At 45.9% G+C, this 9,873-nt stretch overlaps 1 long non-coding RNA gene across 1 annotated transcript; it reads left to right on the forward strand.

Moving 5' to 3' along the window:
- Nucleotides 1-404: 404 nt before the first annotated feature.
- On the forward strand, nucleotides 405-2,927 carry LOC146755255 (uncharacterized). The gene is made up of 3 exons (XR_014938322.1): nucleotides 405-1,337; nucleotides 1,650-1,783; nucleotides 2,774-2,927. It is a non-coding gene; the product is annotated as an uncharacterized LOC146755255 (long non-coding RNA).
- The last annotated feature ends 6,946 nt before the right edge of the window (nucleotides 2,928-9,873 follow it).

A 9,873-nucleotide genomic window follows, 5' to 3' on the forward strand; every position in this document is an offset into this window, starting at 1 on the left:
ATCCACAACAATGTAGAACTCAGAGATTTCCAGCTTTCATTTCCACAGCCTGTGCCACTCAGGCTGAGCTGGGTGCAGAGAGGCCAGGGTGTGAGCAGGATGGATAAATGCTGCCCTTATCCACGCATCAGATCCTGCATGTAGAAATCCTTTGTATTCGTTATTCATGAATGCAATATGGCATGAGGATCCATGATCTTTATGGACAATGAATTCTGAACTCCCTGGGAGAGGAGAATATTTGCCTGTAGAAACCCGAGTCCAAGAACTGAACGTGCCCAGCTGGGGAAAGCACACACAGAAATAGTCTCTTGTTTCTGGCTGCAGCTCATACAGGCAGATCGCTTATTTACCTCATCTAAATATTTGACCTTTATGCTTTTTGGAAATTGTATTTTTTTTTCTTTTTCTTCTTAATTATGTGGAAGGAGCACCTCCTTTCAGTGCTCTGATGGACTTCTCTATAAATAGCCCCTCACATCCCAGAACTTCACAATGAAACCTTCAGCAAAGTCAGCATCCTGAGGACTTTTTAAGCCTGAGATGGGAACCACGTGGAGTTTAATCATTAATCACCAGCCTTTAATTAACAGCTCTGGGCTTTGAACAAAAGGTGCTTGCTGCAAGGCTGCTGAGGGGCCCTGAGCTCTTCTGTGCGCTTTCATTTGAGGGACCCAGTGGCATTCCTAAAGGGGGCTGTTGGAGTAACCTTCTCCTTGTGGGAAGGGGTCACGCTTCCCAAGAAGAGCAGATGTTTGTGGCCCAATCTCCATTTTCACAACTGCCCTGCTGGCAGGCTGGAGGTCTGAGATGGCTCAGTGCAGGGATGCTACCAGTTCCCTAAGCCCTACTTTGCTCTGGAAAGGACTTGAGCATCTCCAGAGCCTTGTTGCCTCCATCAGGTGAGGTGGGCTTTAACCAAAGGAAAGAGGAAAGTTGCTCCAGGCTTGGAAAATTTTATAGGGGAGTGTTCAAAATTGAGCACTTGGGAGAGAAAGAAAACATTGCTATAAAAGTTGACTCAGCCAATATTTTCTACATTCTTGCTGCTGTGATTGAAGATATTTGTTTTTAATATAGGTTTCTCCCATTTGTAGTCTGGCTTTCCTGTAGTAAAAACTAAAGGGCAGATCCTCAGCTGATATAAATTGGCTCCACTGAAGTTAATGGAGCCATGCTGGTTTGTACCAGCTGAGGGATCTGGCTTGTGCTGCAGTGCTCCATACCCCCATTATCCTGCCATGATTACGATACTAATTCAGTAAAATGGCTTCGCAGTGTAATAAAACCAACCCAGAGCATGGAAGATGAAAGGACTCCCTTCTCCATTTGACCTGGTATTTTTCAACAGAATGTTTTCCCTTATTTTCTCTTTTGTTAGGAAATGCTCTAAACTTTTTTCTTGCTTTCTTGCTTTTTGGCTTCAGCACGAAGGCTGTGTGTGTGCAGAAAGCATGTGGCACATGCAGTGGTGTGGTGGGTCAGGGCACAGTGAGCCTCGTGCAAGGGAATGAATTGGTTCTTCAAAGGGCAGGGCTGATCCTGCAGAGCAGCTGAAGCCCTGAGCTAACCTTGACTCCTGAAAAATGGGAGTTATCATACTCCAGGGCAGAGCATTGATCATTTTATTCATTCTCTGCCCTGTGTAGTTTTTCTTGATCTGCCTGTGGTGGAAGACGCAGCCCAAGAAGCTCAATAAAGCTGCATCCACTTCTGTCACAGGGGAAAAAGACATGTTGGTGGCTTTCCTCCTTGTGATCAGCTCTTCAGCCATAGCAGAAAGGTGAGCAGTGGGGAGCAGGACGAGCTGTGCTATCTGGTTGCTTGGAGCTGTTGAAAACCGAAGGGAATAAAGAGACACAGAGATCTGAATAAAGGCAGACAGATGCATGGCTGGATCCCTAGGATGAAATGTTTTGTTTGCCACAGCGCAGCTGAACTGCACAGAGGTTTTGTTCTGAACCAGGAGGGAGTTTCACAGGGATGTTGCTAAATGGAGGCAGTAAATTTAACTTTAAAGGGCCGTGAATGGAGGCTTTTGGCTAAAAGCTGAAGTGCTGTTACTTTTTACTGGGCCTGTTTAACTCCACTTGGAACAGGACAGTGTGTTTGACTTATAAGGCTCCTGGAAGGCTTGGCCTGTGTGTCCTGCTCCTGGCAGAGTAGCAACGAGCCATAAAGGTGAGTGTGTGCCAGCCTGGCCCTTCTGTGCTAAAGGAAATACAAACAGATCTCACCTGTGGCTTAGGGAGAGCTGTGGGTGTAAGTGCTGGGAGCAGGGCTGTGCCATGGCAGCACAGTTTTAACTGTCAGAATAGCTAAAGGGTTCAAAGGCAGTCAAAATGTCCAATGTCCAGAATTGGCAGGTTTGCTTGAATCCTGCTCCCAGACCTGTGCTAATCCTCTAATATCATTGTAATAATCCTGATTCAAAGAAGGGTTTTCTTACCAGCTCATCATTTCGAAACAGTCTGAGACTTCTTGTAGTATTATCCAATTTAAAACTGTTTAAACCTTCTGCTTCTTTTAGGGAAAAACATGCGTTTTGCACCAAAGTCTGCTCAGAAGCAGCAAAACCTCTCATGCTCATATCTACTAGTGTCTCGTTGCAAGCAATTTTAAAACATGCCCTGTGTTTGGATTGTGTTTGAGACTCGGTTATTTGTTGTGGGTTTAGCAGACTGCAATCACCCACTTAAGGTGGAACTTGGCCACCTTCATTCCTTTCCTCCCAATGCTAAGGAAGCATCCAAAATTCTTGTATTTGGCACAGGTTGGCAGTGGATGCTGTCCCAGACTGAGAGGACCATTCCTCATGTTGTGCGGTTGTGGTCTGAGTGTCTTGGCAGTGGGAAGCTCTGTTTACCAAGAAAGATGGACCCAAGCTGCCTGGCTGAGGGGACAGGAGCATGCACACAGGCCTTACCTGTGGGGTAAGTGCACCCTTTTCTTGCATTAATTGGAGAAAAGAATTAATGATCTGGAAAGCTCTGCAGAACACAGGTGTCTGTGTCCTTAACCAAGCATTGGTGGCCAAGTGATGGCTGTGCATAGCCCAGGGAGCCTCTGTGCCCCCAGTGATTGAGCACTGTTCCTGAGAAGGGGAGGCAGAGCTGGAGCAGTGGGTGCGGGCAGCCATCACTAGACCTAATCAGGCAAGGAAAAGCTTTGGAGCATATGGACCCCAATGTGTGGTCCAAGTACAACAGCTTGGTGAGTGTCCTGCAGGGAGACTTTTACTAGCACTGCAACAATAATTCATCACTGCCTGAAGGCTTGATGGGTCTGGTACTCCTTGTCTTAATTGACCTCGGCTGGAGACCTGCGTTTCAGTCCAGCTTAGTCACAAAGGACTTGGTCTGTACCTGGGCCTTAAAGAGGATATTTATCAGAAAAATCATATGATTAATGGAACTGAGTGATGTTCGCTTGAGAGTGGATGGGAATTGAATTAACAGAGTAGGGATTTTGGCAGGTGTGAAGTGCTGAGACTGATGATGTCTGGGAGACAGAGCACCCCAAGCCCCACTGTTGTGCAGCCATAGGCTGGGAGCTCAGGGTGGGGGGCTGAGAGAAACACAGTGCCAGAGTCTGGGCTTGTATGTGGGTAACACATGGTGTGCAGCTTGTTAAGCCCTCACACCACAGTGCCCAAATTGCCATTGCTGCCAGCCCTCTCAGAAAGGGCAAGGATAAAAAGGAAGCTGATACCCCCAAGTAAATGGTGATGGAGGGGGAAGAACAAGTGAAGAAATAATCAGAAAACTCCCAAAGCTTACTTTCTTGCCTGCTTCTTTTTCCCCACTCTTCTTTCTTTTTCCCTCCATGTCAACACCAAACAAGACAGGACTAAAATTAATGGGGAAAGCAGCAATTAGCAAATTAGGTTAGCGGTGTGTTGCAGTGTGCCATGGCTGCCAGGTGTGAGGGGCTCTGGCAGTATATTTATTAATGGCTGTCAGAAAAGTGACACTTTGATGAATGAAGCTGGGTAATCGGCACCCTCCGACAGCGAGCACTGAGAGGCCTCAACATGCTAAACTGCAAAATCAAACCTTTTTTAACCCCCATACAAAAATACAACAACAGAAATCGCTGCAAGAGGAGTGTGTTTTTCCATCAGGGGCTGGAATTCATGTTCTCCCCTAAATACCTCCTTTCTGTAACTTGCTGGGAGGAGTTGTCAGCATGGAAGGTTTTCCCTTTCCTTCAAATATGGGCCTCAAGAGTTTATAAATGCAGGCAGCTTAAAAGTATGTTTTGTTTTGGGTATATATGGCAACCCTATTAAAGGCAAGGGTTCTGTGCTCGTGCTTTTTGGCCTTTGCCCTTTAAACATGATGGTATCAGTAATCTACAGACTGAGATGGTGTGTTAGGTATCGTTTTCTCTTGACTGGTGGTCAGCACTTCTCCTCATTAGTGCCACTGATGTGTGATGTCCAGGAGCCCACGCTGCCTCCAGGAAGAGAGAAAATGCAACAATATGTAAGGTTAAATGTGTCAGATGAAACTTCACCTGCAGCACTGTTGCATACTGAAGTTTCCACTCTTGATAACCTCAGCTGTGGGCATCTCCCTTCTGATGAATGTGTGTGTGCTGTGGGACATCAGCTGCCATGCTCCCAAGTGAGCATGGCTATATGGTATAATGGCAGGGTGCATTGCTGGTCACTTGGTGAATGGGAATTCAGAATTACTGGCCAACAAGATGTGAGTTTAGAAGTTCTCTTCAGGAAAAAAAGACCACAACAGAACTGTACTGAAGTTGTTGAGGAGATCAGCCCAGCTGCTGGGATAGCATCTGGATTAAAGATTGCTCTGCAAAATGCTGCACTATGTGAAATATTTCTTCCAAGTTTTCAGGCTTTGCATTGCACGCCGGAGGTAAGTTCTGTGCACTGCTTTGATAGCTCAGCACGGGGTTGCTCAAATCCCCCAATTCCATAGAGAAATTGAATACCTTTCTACAAAATCTTGGTTCTGGGTTTGGCCAGCTAAAAGGACTGTGTAAGTTTTGATTAAAAACATGAGAATCAATGTAAGTCATATCCCAGGCATTCATCTGGTCTTCTAGTTTGAAATGAAGCTGAGTGATCTGTGTGGAGTTACTTGCCAGGATCTGTGGGCTTGTTAAGTTTGAATTGGCTCTTGTAGCAGATCTGAAATTATTCTCTTATGCTTTAATAATTGTATTTAGTTTCCTAATTTGGCCGCTGAGTTTATCAGAAGATAATTGAACTTTTAAAAACATAATCTGATCGGGCTGTAGGAAATACTTTAAAATAAACTTCTTCTGAGACTTTGATCTGTTTTCACGCCCTCTCTCACGAAAGCAGCCTGTCTGCAGGGCTCCAACCTGCTGAGGTGCGTGTTCCTAAACCAGGCAGTTCTTGAGCAGAACCGGGTTGCTCCCTGTATGCAAAGGAAGCCAGCAGCTCCCTGCCAAGACAAACTCTGGCTGCATGGACTGCTCCTGGGTGCAGCCACCTGCCTGCATGCTCTGCCTGGGTGCAAAAATCCCCTTGTAAATGATTCCAGGGATCAAGAGAAATGGCTCTCAAGTCACTTCAGTTTTTTGATACAACTAAAATTGTTACTTAAAGGTCAGAGTATTGTTTTCTTGTGCACTGAGAAGGGGATCAGTTGCCTTGCTTGGAGCTGTGGGCTCAGTTCTCCTGGGCAGTTTGGGTTCCTTGCGAGCTGTGGTTTCAAGTGATGTGAGCTTTCCTGCCTTCTGCTGTTGGCTTCCGTCGAACAGGCATGTTTTCCCTTTTTGGTGAGACTTAACCCAATTCCTGAAGTTCTTATAAGCAGTTCCTGAGTTTTGGGGGTAATGGAGTGTGGTTCTCCAGTTTCAGTGATAGCATGTAGAAGTTTATGGGCCCACTGCAGGCCTGTAAACTCAGGTTTTCCAGGTCCTACATTAGCACATTAACTACTGGGCTGTTTTTCCTGCTCACCTACCTGACTTCCTTCCTGTTTTAAAAAGGATTTGCTGCTTTTCATGTTCTCCATTTTATGAATTTGCAAAGACTTCTGTCATTGTATAAGCATGCACCAAACAGTTTATTTTCACTTACTTCAGTGCTTATGGTTTATATTTACTTCCCATTGACTTGCTCAGCAAGCAATCACTGCACCAAACCTCAAGGAGTAAGCAAATATAAATGATTGTCCAGGCTGAGCTTGTCTTGGTTTTTAAAGGGGAAACACTGCTTGAAGTTCCCTCTGTGAGTGCCAGGAGGGTGAAATCACCCACTGCTCACTGTGGCTCTGCTGCACAAATGGTCTCTAGGCACCTGCAGTGCTGCCCCTCACAGCTCTGTCCATCCCCTCCATATAGACACGAAGGTTTGTCCATGACTTGTTCCACCTGCACAAGCTATTTTCTGATTCCTTGTCACTGTCAGCTCAGTAGCGCTGTCATTTTCCAGATACGTGGTGTGTAATTAATGAGAATGTCATTTCCAGATTGTTTCAAAAACTAGATTGAGCATCTGAGAAATTATTTCACTCAGTGCCTTAAGATAGCTCGTTCATTCAGAAAGCTATCTTGGCTGCTTGATTTGAGGGGAGTTGTGGAGGGAAGCAGCTGTGCTTATATTATTAAGGACTGCCAGCTTTGAACTCTTCATGCAGATGCAAAGCATGGGTTCACGTGCTGCCAACCAGGCAGCTGGGTGACAGGGCAGGGGAGGGATGTGCCCAAATTGCATCAGCCCTGGCCATGACAGCCTCACGTCTGTGTGTTGTGAGGATGGTCTCCTTGTGGTGGTCTCTGGGGGCAGCAGTTGCATGCTGCAGGGTTGGAGGGATAGGAGGACACATTGTAAGTTGGCTTTGTCCACTCGCTGCCCCTGGGGGCTCACCAGGCTGGGCAGAGGTGTTGGCCAGGATATAAGTATTTTATTAGATCTATTATTTCTTTCATGGGGGCAATAAGTCTGCTTTACGTGAGACCTCGAGTGACTCTGTATGGAGCACAGAGATTGGTTTTAGCCACCTTTGCTCCCCAGGACATTGCTGTCCAAAGCACTGGAAGACTGTGCCCAGGTGCAGGCTCCAGTGATGCATGGCATATAGCCATGGCAAGGGCATCTCCCTTGGGTTCTTACTAAGAGCTGTGTTTGGGGCTCATTTAGGGTTATTCTCTGCCATTTTTCTCCTGAGCAAACATCTCCAACTGTCTCCACTGAGGCTTATATTGCTCTATACTTTAATTTTATTTTGCTGTTTGTAAAATGAGGGGTGAAGGGAAGGACTTTGTCAGCAAATGCTTCTTTGCCTCCTTCCTGCCTCAGTGGGTTAAAGCAGCATTCCCCCAGCTGATAATGCCTTCAGGCATTCCAGCAATGCTTTGCTATGAGCTCTGCAATGCCCCTCATGTCCTACAGGCTGGCCAAGTCTTTGCCTCCGTGTGCTGGGGTGGGTTTGTGTTTCTACGTTTTATATGTTTAATTTTTATATATTTGAAAGTAATTATTGGAAAACAATGAAGTGATTGCTTCCATCAATTTTCTGTGGTTATTTTATTCCCAATAATCTTCAGGTGCCTCTTGAATGGGTGAGATTTGCACAGAGCTAAGCGTGTGCATGTGTCCGTGTTTTCTGTGATATACGGAGCTCTGGTGCTGCAGCTGCCATTAGTGTTAATGGGCTAAAAACCCCCCACATCAAGCTGAGAATACACTCCTGCTAATTGTGTACCAGCAGTCCCCTGAGACCTCTGTGAGAATGATGCATCCGAGGATAGGCGCTTCCAATGGTAGGTTGCTTTGGGATAAATAAATAAGGGGCTAAAGTTAGATACTGGGTCAGTGCCAGCATTATAACACAGGGAAATCGGCTAACGGCCATGCCAACCTTTATCCTCTTGGTCCTGGCCTGGTCCACTGCTGCATGGTACCATCTTCTGAGCCATACATCACTACTCAGCCTCGCCTTGATGTATGATGCCCATAGATCCTTATAGCGGGAGTGCTCTCTGATGTATTGCGCCAATACATCATGGACAGGGATCGCCCAGGTGATGTATTAGTGCCCTGAGAATGTATTACTCAAACGCTGGTATTGTTCAGGGATAAAGCCAAGCCAAGGAGTGGATTCAATTTAATTACAGCGCAGATGATAGTCCAGAGCCAGCAGCACTTTGATGCTGAGATGCTGGCACCCTGTGGAAATATGAGTTGCAACTCTGGTGCTGTTGAGTCACATCGCAGTGTGCCATGAGAGGAGGTGCCGTATTTTAAGGGAATGGTCATTTTTCAGAGAAATATAGGTGGACCATTTCAAGAACTCCATGGAGAGCAATGTGGCTGCGTGTAAGAACTCCTGAGCAGCAGAGGAGGGACGTGGTGGTGCAGGTGAGACACGGGGACCTTTCTGGAAGGCTCTGAATCCAACCTGCTTGCAAATATTTCTGTTGTTTTTGGCAGAATGACATGATGAGAAATTTGGAGAGATGATTCTGTAGTTTCCTTGGATTGTCTTATATAGATGCCATAAAAAAAACACCTGGAGAAAAAACACTCAGGCCATTAAAAGCAGCCCTGATTATTAAGGGTGGGAAAACCACCTAATGATGCAGTCAAAAAAAGATGGAGAGCCAGGAGGAGCAAGATGGCAGCAGTATTTGGCTCATGTTCATCGTTCTATATCTATAAATGAGTGCATTTTCTAACAAAGGTAAATACAGTTTTGCAGATGAGACGCTTTCAGCACAAACAGATGAAGTGACTTGTGCAAGGTCACATAGTGAGCTGGTGGCAGGGCCTGGAAGAGAATCCAACTGATCTGACTCAGTTCTCCTCCGACATCCCTAATTTTGGATGCAGAATGGAGAAGGCTTAGTCTGCCGCACAGGAACAGTGGATGCTCCCAAAAAAGTGAGTTCCTTGCAGAGCTCCTCAGTTGTCCTTCCCTGCCATAGCCATACCTGCAGGTAAAGCAGCACAAATAGTTTTCTGTTAGTTGGCTGCTTAAAATACAAGAGAGAGGCAGTATTATTCAGGAATTCATACTCCTTCTTGCAGCTCCTGAGCTTTCTGAATTTGGAGAAGAGCATGTGGTGATTCTGAGTGTGTTCACAGAATCACAGAATGGGCTGGGGTTGAAAAGGCCCAAAATGCTCATCTAGTTTTAACCCCCCTGCTATGTGCAGGGTCGCCAAGCACCAGACCAGGCTGCCCAGAGCCACATCCAGCCTGGCCTTGATTGCCACAACCTCCTTGGGTTCCTTCAGGGCTCATCCTTATCGTGCTCCAGGACACACACCAATGTCCCTATCTATGTGTGACCTAGGAAGCTGTTGATTCCTTCTCTGTTGTGTGGCCTCCTCCTGTGACTGGTTCATCACCACTTGTCAGCAGAGCCTGTGGTTCACAGTCATCCCTATCGCCCTGTGATAACCATAGTAAACATTTCTATAAACAGAATTTTCTCCTGTCCAAGTCATCTTGCTTACTCAGCTGTTTTATTTTTAATAGAAAGGCATGTTGATGCTAAGCAGATTTTTTTTTTCTTCTTCTTCAAATCTCTATTAAACATAAAAAGATGCTGTGTCTGAATAAAAAGAAAAGGTGCCCATTAGATATTTTTAAAGCTTCCAAAAATAGTCTCAAGTCTGCGACAAAGATTATTGAGTGGGAATATTGCAGACAGTGGTTCTGCAATGGAGACAGTCATGGCTCCATGCGCTTTTGGCTGGGAGCTACAAGGAGGGAGACTCGTAGGACAAAGACCTCAAAAGGAATGAGTTTACTGAGGGGCTGCTCTTTAGATGGTGAAACCACAGCACTGCACAAGTAGTTCTGCTGGTGATCTCATGTCTCTTTTCCCTTCTGGGTTTGCAACTGCCCTTTGAGGCTGGCAT

The sequence above is a fragment of the Coturnix japonica genome, chromosome 35 (genome assembly GCF_054131305.1).
Source record: "Coturnix japonica strain WE chromosome 35, WE-NBRP24, whole genome shotgun sequence".
NCBI classification, from domain to species: Eukaryota; Metazoa; Chordata; class Aves; order Galliformes; family Phasianidae; genus Coturnix; species Coturnix japonica.